Source organism: Drosophila suzukii, unplaced genomic scaffold (genome assembly GCF_043229965.1).
Source record: "Drosophila suzukii unplaced genomic scaffold, CBGP_Dsuzu_IsoJpt1.0 scf_9, whole genome shotgun sequence".
Taxonomy (NCBI): domain Eukaryota; kingdom Metazoa; phylum Arthropoda; class Insecta; order Diptera; family Drosophilidae; genus Drosophila; species Drosophila suzukii.
Window position 1 is genome coordinate 2144744 of NW_027255941.1, and position 15838 is coordinate 2160581.

Below are 15838 nucleotides of genomic sequence, written 5' to 3' on the forward strand. Positions count from 1 at the left end.
CCACAAACCGCCCAATCCTGTGACGGCCACAATTTTCATGCTAGATAAAAAATTTTAACTGAAATGTATTGGTCTCGTAAATACCTATCGATTGATCAAAAAAAAAATTTGCCACGTCCATTACGCTTAAATCTGTCTACCGCCGGTAGGTGGCGTATTTTAATCTCGCTTTGCTGCTTGCATATCTCCATTTCCCTTTGGTTCCTTTAGCTGAGTAACGGGTATCTGATAGTCGAGGTACTCGACTATAGCGTTCTTCCTTGTTTTTTTTGTGTTTTTAGATCCTTTAAATTATAGGTACCCAATACTTTCCCAGATTCATCCGCAATCTCGTAATAAGAAGAGCCGAGTTTACGTTTGACTTTTGCTTTGATGAATACTTTTGCAAGTTTTTTTTAAACTTCTTAGCTGCGTTACTTTGAACAAAGTTTCTTGCAAAGACGGAGTCTTCTACTTTAAGTTGAACTAATCGGCTTCTCAAATTATAGACTTTGGCGTTATTCTCATGCGACCGCGCCACCGATTCTTTAGCTTTGTTTCTGGATATTTTCAAGGCATGTCGATCGTCAGAACGCGTGCCGTCAATTAACAGATCTAATTTCCGCAGAAGTTCGTAATCTTTCCCGTTGAGCAACATCTTTTGGCCAAAAGCTAAAAAATATGGCGAATAGCCTGTACTACGGTGTATTGCAGAAGGAAGCGCACCATTGATTTCGTTTAGATTTGTATCCCAGTTTGTGAGCTGTGAGCTAGAATCGTTCGCTTGCGTTTGCTTGCGGAGAGTAAATTGCGGTGCACTTATGGGAAGCGCCGAATCTAGTCAAAAAGGCTTGGAATAGGCTAGAACGAAACTGCGAACCATCATCGGTTAGGATTACTTCGGGAGCTCCGAAGGTGAAGTAAACCTGGTTCTGCAAAAAGTCGCAAATCTTATTGGAGGTGAACTTTTTTAAGGGATGCAGATAATGGAACTTCGTATTATGGTCTAAAATTATTAACAAGCCTATGTTACCGGTTTTAGATCTAGGACAAGGCCCTAATAAGTCCATGTACAGATTCTGAATGGGCCTTTGGGATTCCATTGGCTTCCCCAATGGCGGTCGAAGAACTGTATTGGAATTTTTGGTAGCGAGACACACAAAGTACTTTCTAACATAACCCCTAATTTCGGTAACCATGCGTGACCAAAATAGGCAACGCCTTAGTTTCTCTACAAGCTTTCCCATGCCGCAATATGCAGCCTCTGGTGCGTCGTGAGATTGGTATAGAATTTGTGGTACCAAGTCATTGGGAATACATGGCTTCCAGGATTCTTGTTCTTGCTTTGGGTCTCCTGTTGCGTTTTCGGTTCTCTTGTAAACAAATTTGTCCACGACCTTGAGATCGGGTAGTCGTTCTTGATTGTTCCGTATGTTTTCAATAAGATCGGTGTACTGCAAGGATAAAAATTCCTTCGCAGTTAAATCTACTATCGGACCCAAATCGTCAAACTCGTTAACTTGGGGTTCATTTACTCTCGATAAAGCGTCTGCAACAACGTTTTGCGTACCCTTACCATGTGTTATGGAAAACGAAAACTTTTGCAATTTTATAACCCATCTGGCAAGACGACCAGATGGATCTTTTTGCCGCATAAGCCATTGTAGAGAGGAGTGGTATGTGATAACGCCGAACTTTTGACCTTTTATGTAGGCACGAAATTTCTTTATTCCTTTTTTCTGTAACGGAGTAGTTGCGTTGTGCCTTTGACAATTTTTCTGACATGTATGCAATGGGCAACTCACTTCCGTCTACGTCGGTCTGTGCAAGCACATTCCATACGAACTTGCATCATAAATTAGCAAGAATGGTCTACCGAAATCTGCAGTACTGAGGATTGTGGTAGAAGTCAATTTAGCTTTGAACTCTTCAAAGGAAGCTTCAGCGGCCTTGTTCCATTCTAGAGGTTTATTTTTCTTTAATAGGTCGTACATAGTTAATAACAAAACTACGGTACCACCCAGAGAGCCTTAGAAACCGACTTAACTGTTTCACAGTGCGTGGAACTGGAAACTCGTTTACTACTTTTATTTTATCTGGGTCTGGTTTTTAGTGTGCCGTTTCCTAATATAAAACCTAAACTTTTGATCTTTTCCATGCGAAACTTAGATTTACTAATGTTTATCGTAAGGTTGGCTTTCCTTAAACACAAAGCAATCTCTTGGAGTAACACCATATGAGAGTCAAAGTCATCCGACAGGACCAAAAGGTCATCCAAATAGACGAAGACTATTGTGCGTAAGTGAGCGGGTATTACTTGATCCATCAATCTACAAAGGGTTTGGGGCGCGTTACATAATCCAAACGGCATGACCTTATATTGATATAATGGTCAATTTGAAACAGAAATCGCTGTGTATTGCCGGGATTTTTCTTCTAATGGAATCTGCCAAAAAGCATGTTTCATATCCAATCCGGTTATGAAGCGACCTGGAGAAAGTCTTCTCAAGATTCCGTCGATGTGGGGTAGAGGACAAGCGTCTTTGAGGGTAACGCTATTAACTACGCGAATCCAGACAAAGTCAGCATTTATCTCCCTTCCTCACTAAAACCACATTGCTACTCCACGGACTTGTCGATTCTTCGATAATATCATGATATAGCATCCTGTCTATCTCGGAAAACATTATTTTCTCAATTGTCGGTGATACTGGCCAATGCCGTTGTTTAACCGGGCATGCGATATTTGTGCCTATGGCGTGTGAAATAACTCTGGTCTTTCCTAATCCGTCTCTCTCATAGTTAGGAAACATCTCTAACCTTTTCTTTTGGACATGCGTAAAAGCGTGAATCTTTAAATTCTCGTTGGTAGAAATGTTGCATCCGGTATCTATTTTGTAAATTCTGGGGTTCGATATCCGATCAGTAAGTTTAAAGAGGTGCCAAAAATCTACTCCAAGATAGATGTCTTGCTTTAAGTCAGGAATAACAAAAAATGTCCCTGCCTTAGTAGTATCCTCGTGCGTTATAAACGATGTTATCTGCCCTAAGACTGCGCATTCAGTTCCGTCAGTGGTTTTTACACAACCGGAACTCTTTTGAATATTCTTGAGAGACTGAATTGCTCGCGCAGCTACATTTCCTAATCAACTAATCGTCCCTCCTGAATCTAGTAGTGCCGTATAAGTCTTTCCCTCTATCGATATTTTCGTATATAATCGGCTATCTTCGCTTTGAAAAATCAAAGAAATTATTCTTTTGCGAGTCTCGAAAATCTTTCTCCAAAACCTACGACATCGGAGAGTCTAACGTTTCGGACGCATTGCGCCTTGGATAATATTAATATCACCAAAAATTCGCTGTTTGATCATGTAATACTTTTCCAATCTTTCATGGAGTGGTTATACCCGTTACTCGTAGAGTAAAAGGGTATACTAGATTCGTCGGAAAGTATGTAACAGGCAGAAAGAAGCGTTTCCGACCCCATAAGGTGTATATATCCTTGATCAGGATCACTAGCCGAGTCGATCCAGCCATGTCGGTCTGTCCGTCTGTCCGTCCGTCCATCTGTCCGTATGAACGCTGAGATCTCGGAAACTATACAAGCTACAATAATGGGATTAGGCATGCGGATTCCTGAGATTCCTGCGCAGCGCAAGTTTGTTTCAGCAGAGTGCCACGCCCACTCTAACGCCGACAAGCCGCCCAAACCGGTGGCTCCTACAGTTTTGATACTAGAATAAACATTTTAACTGAAATGTATTGCACTCGTTAATGCCTATCGATTGATCTAAAAAAAATTTGCCAAGCCCACTCTAACGCCCATAACGCTTAAGTCTGTCTACCGCCTGTAGGTGGCGCATTTTAATCTCGCTTTGCTGCTTGCATATCTCCATTTCCCTTTGGTCCCTTTAGCTGAGTAACGGGTATCTCATAGTCGAGGTACTCGACTATAGCGTTCTTCCTTGTTTAACATATTACCTCCTAGGCTTGGAAGTAACATTTTTTAATTCGTTTTGAATTTCGAATTAAATTTTATCCAAATCGGATGACTATATCATATAGCTGCCATAGAAACGATCGGAAAATTGGTGGAAAAATAATATGAAACAAATTATAGATTCGGTGTTTTTTAGCATATAGCCTCCTACGCTTGGAAATAACATTTTTTAATTAGTTCTGAATTTCAAATCTAATTTTATCATAATCGGACGACTATATCATATAGCTTCCATAGGAACGATCGGAAAATTGGTGGGGAAATAATATGAAACAAATTATAGCTTATATATAGTATAGCATATATACTATTGGGAATACCATTTTTGGTATTTTTAAATTTAATAAATATAACTGCAAGGATATACAAGCTTCAGCTTGCCGAAGTTAACTTCCTTTCTTGTTTAACATAAAACCTCCCTCGCTTGGAAATAACATTTTGTAATTAGTTCTGAATTTCGAATTTAATTTGATCAAAATCGGACGACTTATCATACGAGTATAGCTGACATAGGAGCGATCGGAAAATTGGGGGGAAAATTATATGAAACAAATTATAGCTTCGGTGTTTCTTAACATACAACATCCTACGCTTGGAAATAACATTTTGTAATTAGTTTTGAATTTCGAATTTAGTTTTATCAAAATCGGACGACTATCACTGTGGACGGCAGTACACGTAGTGGCGAAGCGCGCAAGAGAGCGTGCGAAGACAACTACTATATATAGCCGCAGAATTGAAAATCTGCCATTGTGGTCCGATCGTAACGAGTGATACACCAATCGAAATCTTGCATACCCAGACTTTCGAAATATAGATTTGTTTGGGAGAAAAAGCGGTGAAAGTGTAAAAGTAAAATTTTAGAAAATTGGAGCTGCTGGAGACGGTGGGGATAAAGGCCGCCGGCTAAATAGCTAGTTTTATTCTTACTGAGAATACGCGTCGAATGACACCTCATTTGTTGAGATCCGATGTCCCGTTCAAAAGTAATTAAAAAAACAAGATTTTCTTCTTCTCTCCAAAATGAAAATGTTTGTCCCTCTGTTTGTGGGTTTGTATGCATCCCATCTTAGTTTTAGGGTATTGGAAACCCTATGGGGGTATAAAGTAGCTTGAAATAGAAAACGTCTGTTCTACGACTTTTGGAAAAACCCGCTGGTTTAGCGCAAAATAAAAAAAAAGGACAGATTTAAAATGCTTATAGTATCTAAACAACTAATGCTACAGAAACGTGCTATATATCTCTGAAAAGATAATTTAATTTGCTAAATACTCTTCATAAAGTAAAATTGTCGGAATATAATAGATTTATAATTATGACAAAAAGTTATTTTTTAAAACCCCTTTTTGATTATTTTCTCAAAATTGAGTCGAACGATTTCTTTTTAAATTTCAAATCATACAGCCCTTGAGATTTCTCAGCTTTTAATATATAAAATTTTTTGCCCTAAAAATTACCGATTGGAAGATATTAAGCAATAAAAAGTGCAACTCGTTTCAGCTCCGTATACGAAATATTTCATACTTATTGGAATAAACAAGAAAAAAACCAATTTGATGAAAATGTTCTTATTAGATTTTTTCAAACGGAAAATCTGTTATGGTTTTAGGGTCCTTTACTTGCATGAAGCTAATCGAAATAGGAAACTTGATCTATTTGTTCTACAACTTTGGAAAAACCCGCTAGTTCGGCGGGAAATGTAAGAAACGACAGATTACTCATGGAATCTGAAACTATACAGCCCTTGAGATTCCAAACTTGTGCTATTAAAATAGGTAATTGAAGCGATAAAACTTGTGCCTAATTTAAGGTGGCGTTCGGGTAAGATTAGGGGTCGAATCTGTGTGTTTGGTTTTTTAATAGCTAAGCCATATGGGGACGACTCTTAGTCATGGTATTGAGGTACTCAAACTCTTAAGCAAAAAAAACTTCTGATATCAAACAAAAACACCTCTTATCGAGGTAAAAAGTAGTGGTGAACGCGCGTTAAACAAAAATTTCTAATATCAACAATTGTGACGAAAAATGATATTACATTCGGCACGCTACAACAGAAAATTTACGTGTATGTAAATAAATAGTTACTGTTGCGGGCCGAAATCATAAATTTAATATAGTTTATTTATTTTATCGAATGTTATATCATTTTTCGTCACAATTGTTGATATCAGAAGTTGTTGTTTAAGGCGCGTTCGCCACTACTTTTTACCTCGTTAAGAGGTGGTTTTGTTTGATATTTAATATTTTTAATGTTAATATTAGACACCCTCTAAGAAATAAGAACCCACATCTAATTGTAATCAAGCCAAAGGAAAACAAGGAAGAACGCTATAGTCGAGTACCTCGACTATCAGATACCCGTTACTCAGCTAAAGGGAACAAAGGGAAATGGAGATATGCAACCAGCAAAACGAGATTGAAGAGCGCGACCTACAGGCGGTAGACCGATTTAAGCGTTATGGGCGTTAGAGTGGGCGTGGCAAATATTTTTTAATCAATCAATACATTTCAGTTATAAATTTTTTTCTCTAGCATGAAAATTGTGGGCGCCACAGGTTTGAGCGGTTTGTGGGCGTTAGAGTGGGCGTGGCATATTCGCGTAGTCCGGTAGCGTTAGGAGCGGTATTGGTGCAACTAGACAAAGATAAAATTCCCCGTATTATCTCGTTCGCCAGCAAGACTTTATCGGAGCTAAAAAAAAGGTACTCTCAAACAGAAAAGGAAAGTCTCGCGTTAGTCTGGGCGGTAGAAAAGTTTTATTTTTATTTGATCGGATTAGAATTTGACCTAGTAACAGACCACAAACCTCTGGAGGCTATATTTAAGCCCACTTCCAGACCTCCAGCCCGCATCGAAAGGTGGCTTCTACGCCTACAATCTTACCGTTTCCGAGTCGTGTATAAGCCAGGAAAAGAAAACATCGCAGACTCATTGTCGAGACTGTCCCAGGAAACCGAGTCAAACTCATTCGATTGGCAGGGGGAGAAAAACATTTTTCATATCGTCTCAAATTCAATTCCAGTTTTTCTCAAGGCTAGGTTTTCCCCAAACATTAACAGCGGACAACGGTCGCCAGTTTATAAGCGCGGAATTCAAAGAATTTTGTACAACAAACGGGATCGAGTTGCGTACAACTCCTCCATATTGGCCACAAGCGAACGGCGAGGTGGAGAATATGAATAAATCGCTGGTTAAACGTCTCAAAATCGCATATGCGAGTAGAAGTAACAATAAGGAGTTGCAAAAGTTCGTTCTTATGTATAATGTAACACCGCATAGTACAACGGGTGCAGCTCCAACCCAGCTGATGTACAATCGGACGATTCGAGATAAAATTCCCGGAATTGAGGATATTTCGGATCAGGATGTGGACTCGGAGGAAAGAGATAGGGACATGTGCCAGAAAGAAAAAGGGAAGAAGGTAGCAGATGCAGCTAGAGGAGCAAAAGATATTCAATTAACTGTAGGTGACAGGGTTCTAATTAAAAATGTTATTTTCCCCCACAATCTAACACCAACGTTCGATCCAACGGTTTACGAGGTGACCAGCAGAGACGGTGATGTGGTCCAGGTAACCGGAAATGGGAAGTCGTATACCAGGAACGCCAGTCAAATCAAGAAAGTCGAATCCTCTGCTGCAGTTCAGCCGGAGGAGGGCCAATCCCCGAAAAGGACTGATGAATCATTCCCGGCCAAACCAATTGACGCGGAGCTCACCTCCCAGATGCCACAGGGAGGTCTAAAACTGAGTCTGAAAAAAAAGGAGAGATGTGGGAACCCGTGTCAGCTGATCGGGATTCGAGCCCAACACGGGATACATAAACTCACCACGACGCGTGGTGGATCGCGTCGTATGTTGAGTTCAAGAAGGAGTCGACGATAAGCAACGAAAGCGAGCGGTAGCGAGCAATAGCGACTGTTTAATAAAAGTTATTAAAACTACTATACGCGTGTTATTACTGGAGTATTACACAAAGTAACCGAGGGGCTTCTGCATTTATAAGAGAGATACATTAATGTAACAGGACAGGATAGTAGTGGTAGACATTTACACCCAAAAGCCGAAAAAAATTGTGTGTGCACTAACTTAAATTAGTAACATTATCACTTATGATACAAATGAGCTTCACAATCGGATAAAAGACTAGGCAAATCATTCACATACATTGAAAATAGCAATGACCAGGACAGATCGAGTAAGCAGGCTTAAGCTAGAAAGTTGACTTCTCGAGACAACTGCCTGAAGCCTCCCATCAAGACAGGATTTTATAAATTCAAATTGCAGTACATGAAAAGTTAAAAAGATTTTAAGTTTTGTAATCAAAATATAGTGGCTTACAGAGTCAAATGCTTTACTGTGGTCAAGAAGGGTTAGAAAAGTCACTCAATTAATTTCAAGTTCTTTACGAATGCCTTTCACGATATGAAATAAGAAACAAACTTGCTATGCGCAGGAAGTCCAAGAATCTGCATGCCAAGTTCCAACACTCTAGCTCTTACAGTTTCCGAGATCTCAGCATTCATACGGAGAGACGGGCATGGCTAGATCGACTCGATTAGTGATCCTGACCAAGAATATATAGACTTTATGGGGTCGGAAACGTTTTCTTCTACCGGTTGCAAATTTTCTGACGAATCTATTTCCATATCTTTGCAATGGAGTATCATATTACAATGCTTTTGGTACCAATCGACGCATGTTTCGGTAAGAATATACAAAATTAAACACTTATAAATTGAAAAGCTTTCAAATTTGTTCTTCTCCTTGTTAGTTAAAATCGAGAGAAAACGCCTCGTTGGCCTCGACTGTACTTAGCTAAGATTGGTTCAAGGTACATGGTGACATGCAAGCAGCAAGGCGACTGTTTCCAAGACTGCACCATACGCTGTTACGTCGGGAGAAAGTCTTGGGCCGAGGGAATTGCGTCCTGAGCCGGCACGCTGGCTGCTAGCCAACTCGCCGTATTTGGGGTGGGTCCCTTGGAAACCACTCCCTCTCCAACATAACGAGAAAAAATTTATCGAGCCTAAAAAAGATATAATATGAGTTAAAAGATTGATTACATTTTTGTTTTAAGAAATCAAACTTTTCTTTATTGAGTTGGATTTAGAACGAACTTTACTTAGTCTTAACGATTTTTATTTATAACTACCCGTCGCTCTTTCGCTGCCACCGACTCTGCCGATGTTGTCGATACTGCCGACGTTCTTCTTTATCATTGGCTGCTGATCTTGCTACCGTTGCTGACACCTTTGCCGTTGACCAATTTTAATTGTAATAGGCTAGTGCATTTTTATTCTTGTACTTGTTGGATGCATCTAGTCGGGTTCAATAAACTTGGAAAATTCGCTGTTCTATACTCTCCCACGCAGTTGCGTGGAATTCGTTTCGATTTGGCTGATCTATATCTAGCGCATTGCACTGCTGTTGGCTGTGCAATCAATTCGTACTCTTACTTTTGTTGGCGTTAGCTTCTAAGCGTAATTTGTTTCCGAAGAACTTTATTGAGGGCATTTAACTGCTGTTCATTGAGCAATAAATGCTAACTCTTATTTTTATTTAATTTTTAATATTATTTTGGGTGTTAACTCTTCTCTCCTTAAAGCGACTGTCCTTGCGCGCAACATAAAAGAGAACAGGTCCGAAATACGGGGTTTTCCTACAGTTTTGGAGTGGAAACTGGTACACTTTGCGTTGATCTCCGCCTTCGCAAGAGTTCCGTGATCGCTCCTATTTAGTAATTGAAGTAGTATTCTTAGTTTTTCCAGCGTTTTTGTATTGTTTATGTTTAGTTCCTGTAATGATCATTGGTAAGGAGACAACTTTTTCTAACTTCGTCTCTCCCATTAGTTGGAATATCGAGGATTCTGTAGACATTTTTCATCCAGCGAGACTGGAACTTTGAAGTCGATCAGCTGTATTGTGCCTGGCAGTACTTCCTCGAAGTCCGGTATATGTTGTTATTGATAATCTTACAATCTGGTTCTCGAAGGTTAAAGAGAGCGTTTTTGCAAGTATCGTTGGCTAAAGCCTAACAAACTTTCTGATTTACAAATTGTTTTATCATTATGCCACGCGAAAGATTTATATGTTGCAAAAAATTGTATCTTAAATTTTTTTTTGCTTTAATTTTTATAGTTCTAAAATTATCTTCTTAAATGGTTGGGAAGCTAATTTTGTGGCTAATTTTACTTTACCGAACTCCAATAAATCTTCTGTTTTAAAAAAAAAGTTATTTTCTTTGTATACCCTTGTAGAGGGTACTATGATTAGAAGTATAAAAAGACGTATTCCGGGACAATAGGCATATAAATGGCCCCCCAGCCCCCTTCCCGCCTCATTAACATATGCGGGTTCTAGGACAATCAGCACAATCCGATAAGTTAACTGATTCTAATGGGCTTTGAAGTCATAAAAATGTCACGATCATGTCCATAAAGATTATACTTAAATGCCCCTATCGCCGCCCACATCACCATGTGACAATATTGATCTTGTATCATTCCCCCCTTTTATGTGCAATTAATAGTCACGTGAGAAAGGTGCACGTGAGAAAGGTCGCACACCCGAAGTATTCAAAGATGGTTATCCTAGAGAAACATGTCCGATCATGTTGGGCAATAATGTTTTCTATGATTGTAAAACTATTTTAGAAATCAAAAGAACCCCAATAAAATAAACCTCACAAGTTAATAATTCTCAGATGTGGAATATTTTCAAACACACATTTTTGTTTTCGCTCCAGAACGTTTAACTGGTAAATTGTCTAAGATTCTCTCCTTTCCACAAATGGGTCATAAACAAGGAATTCAAGCAAGAGCTACCCGAACATGCGCACCTGTCCATTACCTGACCGCAATAAAAGGGACACATGCACGAGCCTGAAAGCGCACGCTCATTGACAAGACCATGAGGCTCACGCCAACGACCTCACGGCTGGATCGGACAACTATATCTTATAGCTCCCATAGGAATAATCAGAAAATATAATTTAAAACAAGGAAGAACGCTATAGTCGAGTACCTCGACTATCAGATACCCGTTACTCAGATAAATAGAGATATGCAAGTAGCAAAGCGAGATTAAAATGCGCCACCTACCGGCGGTATACAGATTTAAGCGTTATGGGCGTTAGAGTGGGCGTGGCAAACTTTTCGGTCAATCGATAGGTATTGATGAGAACATTACATTTCAGTTAAAATTTTTATTCTAGCATCAAAACTGTAGGAGCCACAGTTTTGGGCGGTTTGTGGGCGTTAGAGTGGGCGTGGCACTCTACTGAAATAAACTTGCGCTGCGTAAGAAGCTCAGGAATCTGCACGCCAAATCTCAATAGCCTAGCTCCCACAGTTTCAGAGATCTCAGCGTTCATCCGGACAGACAGACGGACAGACGGACATGGCTAGATCGACTCGGCTAGTGATCCTGATCAAGAATATACATATATACTTTATGGGGTCGGAAACGCTTCCTTCTGCCTGATATATAATTTCCGACGAATCTAGTATACACTTTTACTCTACGAGTAACGGGTATAAGTAGTCTCAAGTTCCAGGTAATGATTTCAATAATGTATTTGTTATTGCTGGTAGCTACAACCAAATCAGAAGTTATGGATTATAGAAACCATGATTTTCTTCTTTACAAGGATACCAAAGATGTTTTTATTTATCAATCGTACCCAGAATTATTTCATAAAACTAATATAAGTTTTTATAGAGATATAACAAATCTTAAAATAGAATTTTTAAATAATCACTACAGCCAGAACTTTCATTGGGAAATATCCCACGATCTAAAAATTCTCAATATAATTATCTCGCAAATAATACTAAATATATCAAAAAGAGGTATTAATGAGCTAGGCACCATTTGGAAATGGATAGCAGAAAGACCAGGTCATGATGATTTCATAACAGTCCAAAATAAAATCGATGATTTAGTACAAAATAATTAAGATCAGTTCGTTATTAATTCTGAAATATTCAAAGAAATAAAGTCATTATCTGACAAATTTAAAACATCCTATCAAAATCAAGAAAATCCTTTCATAAAATATCGTTTGCGTTTACTTACTTACGATCTTATACATTTAATGAACACAATTACATTAGAAAAAATGAATGTGTTTAATACTACAAATCTAAACAATGAAGACTTACAACAAAATGTATAAACATGAACGAAACCCTCTACTTATAAATAACGGATACTGTAAACATCCAAGCCAATATTGTAAATATCAGAGCCCCAGAGCGAGCCCTGAAGTCCGCTAACGTAAACCCAAGAGCCCCAGAGCGAGGCTTGAAGTCGGCTAACGTAAACATAAGATCCCCGAAGCGATCCCTAAAGTCCGCTTACGTAAACACCAAAATCCGACCGAATTTTAATTTCAAATTTAACTGGCAAATTTCGTCATCCTATTCTGAGATAAATCTTTTAAGCAGAGGTTTGATTATTGATCATTGAACTTGATGCAGGGCAGTCCGTTTTTGAGAATCGAATCGAGCAGTTGAAACGAGTGTAAAGTAAAGAGCAGTGAAATCAAAATAATTTCAATTTATAATATTGTAATAGTGAAAAAGTGAAGTTAAAAAATAAAAATAATTGCTTTTAACAAAATTACTATTGAGAAAGTTAATTTGTACATAAAGGTCTGTGGTGCTATGGATATGTCACTCCCCCAACCTTTGAAGTTGCCCTATACTCAGGGCGATAAATTTAGATATAATGACATGTTTTCTTCTATGTTGATGCTTTGTTGATCATTTACAATTTCTGAATTTTTCGGTGTGCCTTCTTTTGCTTTTACATGTCTTACAACTAAATTTCTTGGTATATTTTTAAAATTTTAATTTGGAACTAAATATTTTTTCTTCAAATATATTTTCTGTTGAAATGTTATTATTTTCATCTAAGGAATTACTTCATAAATAGGGGCTTTTACAATTTAGCTAGGAATGTGTGAAATAATCCAAAATTCATTGGATTCTGTTTTACCCTAAGTGGAAGTTTTAACTCTCAAAAATTTCTCAGAGCTCACTTAGGTCAAATCATCGTTTTCTTATAATTTTGGATTAATATACCAATTCTTGTCAACTGCATTCCTTACTTAATATCTTCGATGTTAAGTTAAAAATTAGTTCGTCAACTTCTTCTTCTCTTTCCTCGTCTTATCTTAGTTTAATCATAACTTCGACTCCATTATTGATTACATCAATGACCATGTTTAAATCTGTGTTTTGTATACTGTTTTCTGATAAGTTATTTATTTTTTATTTTTCATTCCTCCTTATTATCTTGATCTATTTTTCCGAACAAATTTTTTTAAGTCGAACCAGTGATATTAAATAATCGTCTCTTACTACGCTTGGCTTTTTTAATTCAGTTAATTTCTCTTTCAGGGTTTTCTGTTAAATATCTGATTTGCATAATTTTGTTAAATTTATAGGCTACTTTAAAAAGTCTTAGTTATTTTTACGCTTAAATAAGGATATTTACTGATCCATGTAGATTAACAAGAAATTACATTGCCCTCATTTTAAGTCATTGTAGATCTAATTATGACTTGCATAAACGTTTCAGAGTATTATGTTCTGACTATAATAGACATTACCCAATTTTCTTAAAATCCAGTTCTCCGCCTCTCTTAAAACGATTTATATTAAATTTCCTAGCACAGACTTAGATCCAACTTTCTTTCCTCGAACTATATATTTATTTTTCTACGCGTCTATCATCTCGCGAATTCGTGCCGAACGCCACGGGACTTATGACCCTGGAATCCCACGCGAAAAAAAAAATTCGTTGCAATATCTATGGATTATGTTTTACATACGGTGTTTCCATTTCGGGCTTTTATCGGACTTATTTCACAGCTCTGTCCCACTGTCACATAAATTGTAGTTGCTAATGTGATCGACAATTTTATGATTTTCAATAAGTTGTTGTGTCTGTACTTTTATAATTTCTCTTTTAGCTTCTAGCCAATCTCTACTTTTGACTTCTACGAGAGTGGAAAACTTCGAATATATGTCTATACACGACAATTCGATTTAGCGTCGCTTGTGACCGGTTGTGTTTATCTTGTGCTCTGTGATTTTTGTGATTTTTGTCAATTTGTCATTAATATCTGTGTTACTGGTGCCTTGATTTGTGTCTTAGTCCAACATAACTAGCCGTGCTTGTGTTTTAAATCGTCTAATCGTTTAATTGTCTATTTTATTGTAGCAATTTTAACAAAACCTAACTCTGTTTTTAACCTGTGCATTTTGATATTGTAACTTCTGTAAGCTGCGGTGCATTTGTTTCAATAGCTTTTGTTGTTGTTTCCCATAATCTGTAATCTCTCTCTCTTGTAATCTCTCTCCCGTTTCTTGTCGTCGCAACTGTTGTCGTGTATATTTTGTTTGTGTTTCGCAAGCCACGCTCAGTCGACAGCCACTCTGTCGCGCTCTCTCGCCTTCGCAGTCTCTTCGCGCTCTTATACTTTTGTGTTTTTGTGTGTCTACATTTTTATTGTTTGATCCCAGTGTCAAATTAAGTGAGGTATTTATAATTCTTTTGATACTTTGGTTTTATAAACAACTTTTTTTCTTAAATTTAAATACGTAAAAATGGCTCTTTTTTGTTCCAAGAAAGATTGTGAGTTTGGATCGTCACCTAATGATGTTTTTATTTATTGTCGTCTCTGCAATACAGTCATTCATCCATAATGTACTGGACTTGTTGGCAGAGTAAAAGATTTTATTGATCTGCGTGTTGGTTTTTCGTGGACTTGTGCCTCTTGCGTTGAAATAGACCGTGATTTGGATGGCTATGTTGCGCTGACCAATGATCGTTTTATGAAACTTTTTGATAAGCTTATGAGCGTAGTTGCTGATTTTAAAGAGTTTAAGGCGGACCTTGATAATAAAAAAATGTCGGTAGGGTCACCTAAACGCAAAAAGACCGCTCTTTCAAAATCTGCTCCCGTAAAGGCATCAGTTCCAAATCCCAACTTAGCTCCAAATATTTGTACCCGATCGGTAACGGCAGCTATGTCGGCATCTACTGGGTCTGGGGGACCTAAAGTTTCTCTGACAGCAGTACCCATAGGTACCAAAAGCTCTGGAGGAGTCCCTGTTTCTGCTAGTCAGACTAAGGGGTCAAACCCTATGCAGCTTTCTGTGCCTACTGGTGAAGTTAGCTCTATAGGAGTCCCTAGTCTTGGTAATCAGACGAACGATGTTCAGATTGCAAATGGTGGAAGAAAGAGCCTCTCGGTTGTTCCATATAGGAAGCAATTATTTGTGTCTCGTTTAACACCTGAAACCACATCTGCAGATGTTTTGGAATTTATACAACAGGAATTCCCATCTCAAAACATCACAGTGGAGGAGTTTAAATTTCCATATGTTCGTATGATATCTTCATTTAAAATATCTGCTCCTCCGGAAGTATTTAATGTACTAAATTCTAAAAGTTTTTGGCTTAATGATGAATTGGTTATTAAAGAATTTGTTCCAAACAGACGGAGAACTAATAATAGGCCTTCCATGACTGTACCTGCGCCAAAAAACTGAGCAGCTTATTTTTGGCCTATCAAAATGTTAGGGGACTCAATATGAAACTACCTAAGCTTTATGCTGACTCCTCTGCCTTTTCTGAAGACATTCTGGCCTTTACTGAGACTTGGCTGAAACCGGAGATATCAGACTCCGAAGTTCTGTCTAAAAATTTTAATACGGACAAATTTATATAATTGCTTGGATATTGAAAGTGCTACGGAACTATTTTATAGTGTCCTAAACTCTTTTTTCAGTGAATGTGTTCCTGACAGTTTTCCTCCTAAGTTAGACAGGCCACCTTGGTTTAC

General features: G+C 38.1%; 1 protein-coding gene across 4 annotated transcripts in view; it reads right to left on the minus strand.

The window, feature by feature from the left end:
* Positions 1-15838, minus strand: part of stai (stathmin) — a 249359-nt gene that overhangs the window by 192263 nt on the left and 41258 nt on the right. The gene's annotated exons all lie outside the window — the stretch shown is intronic.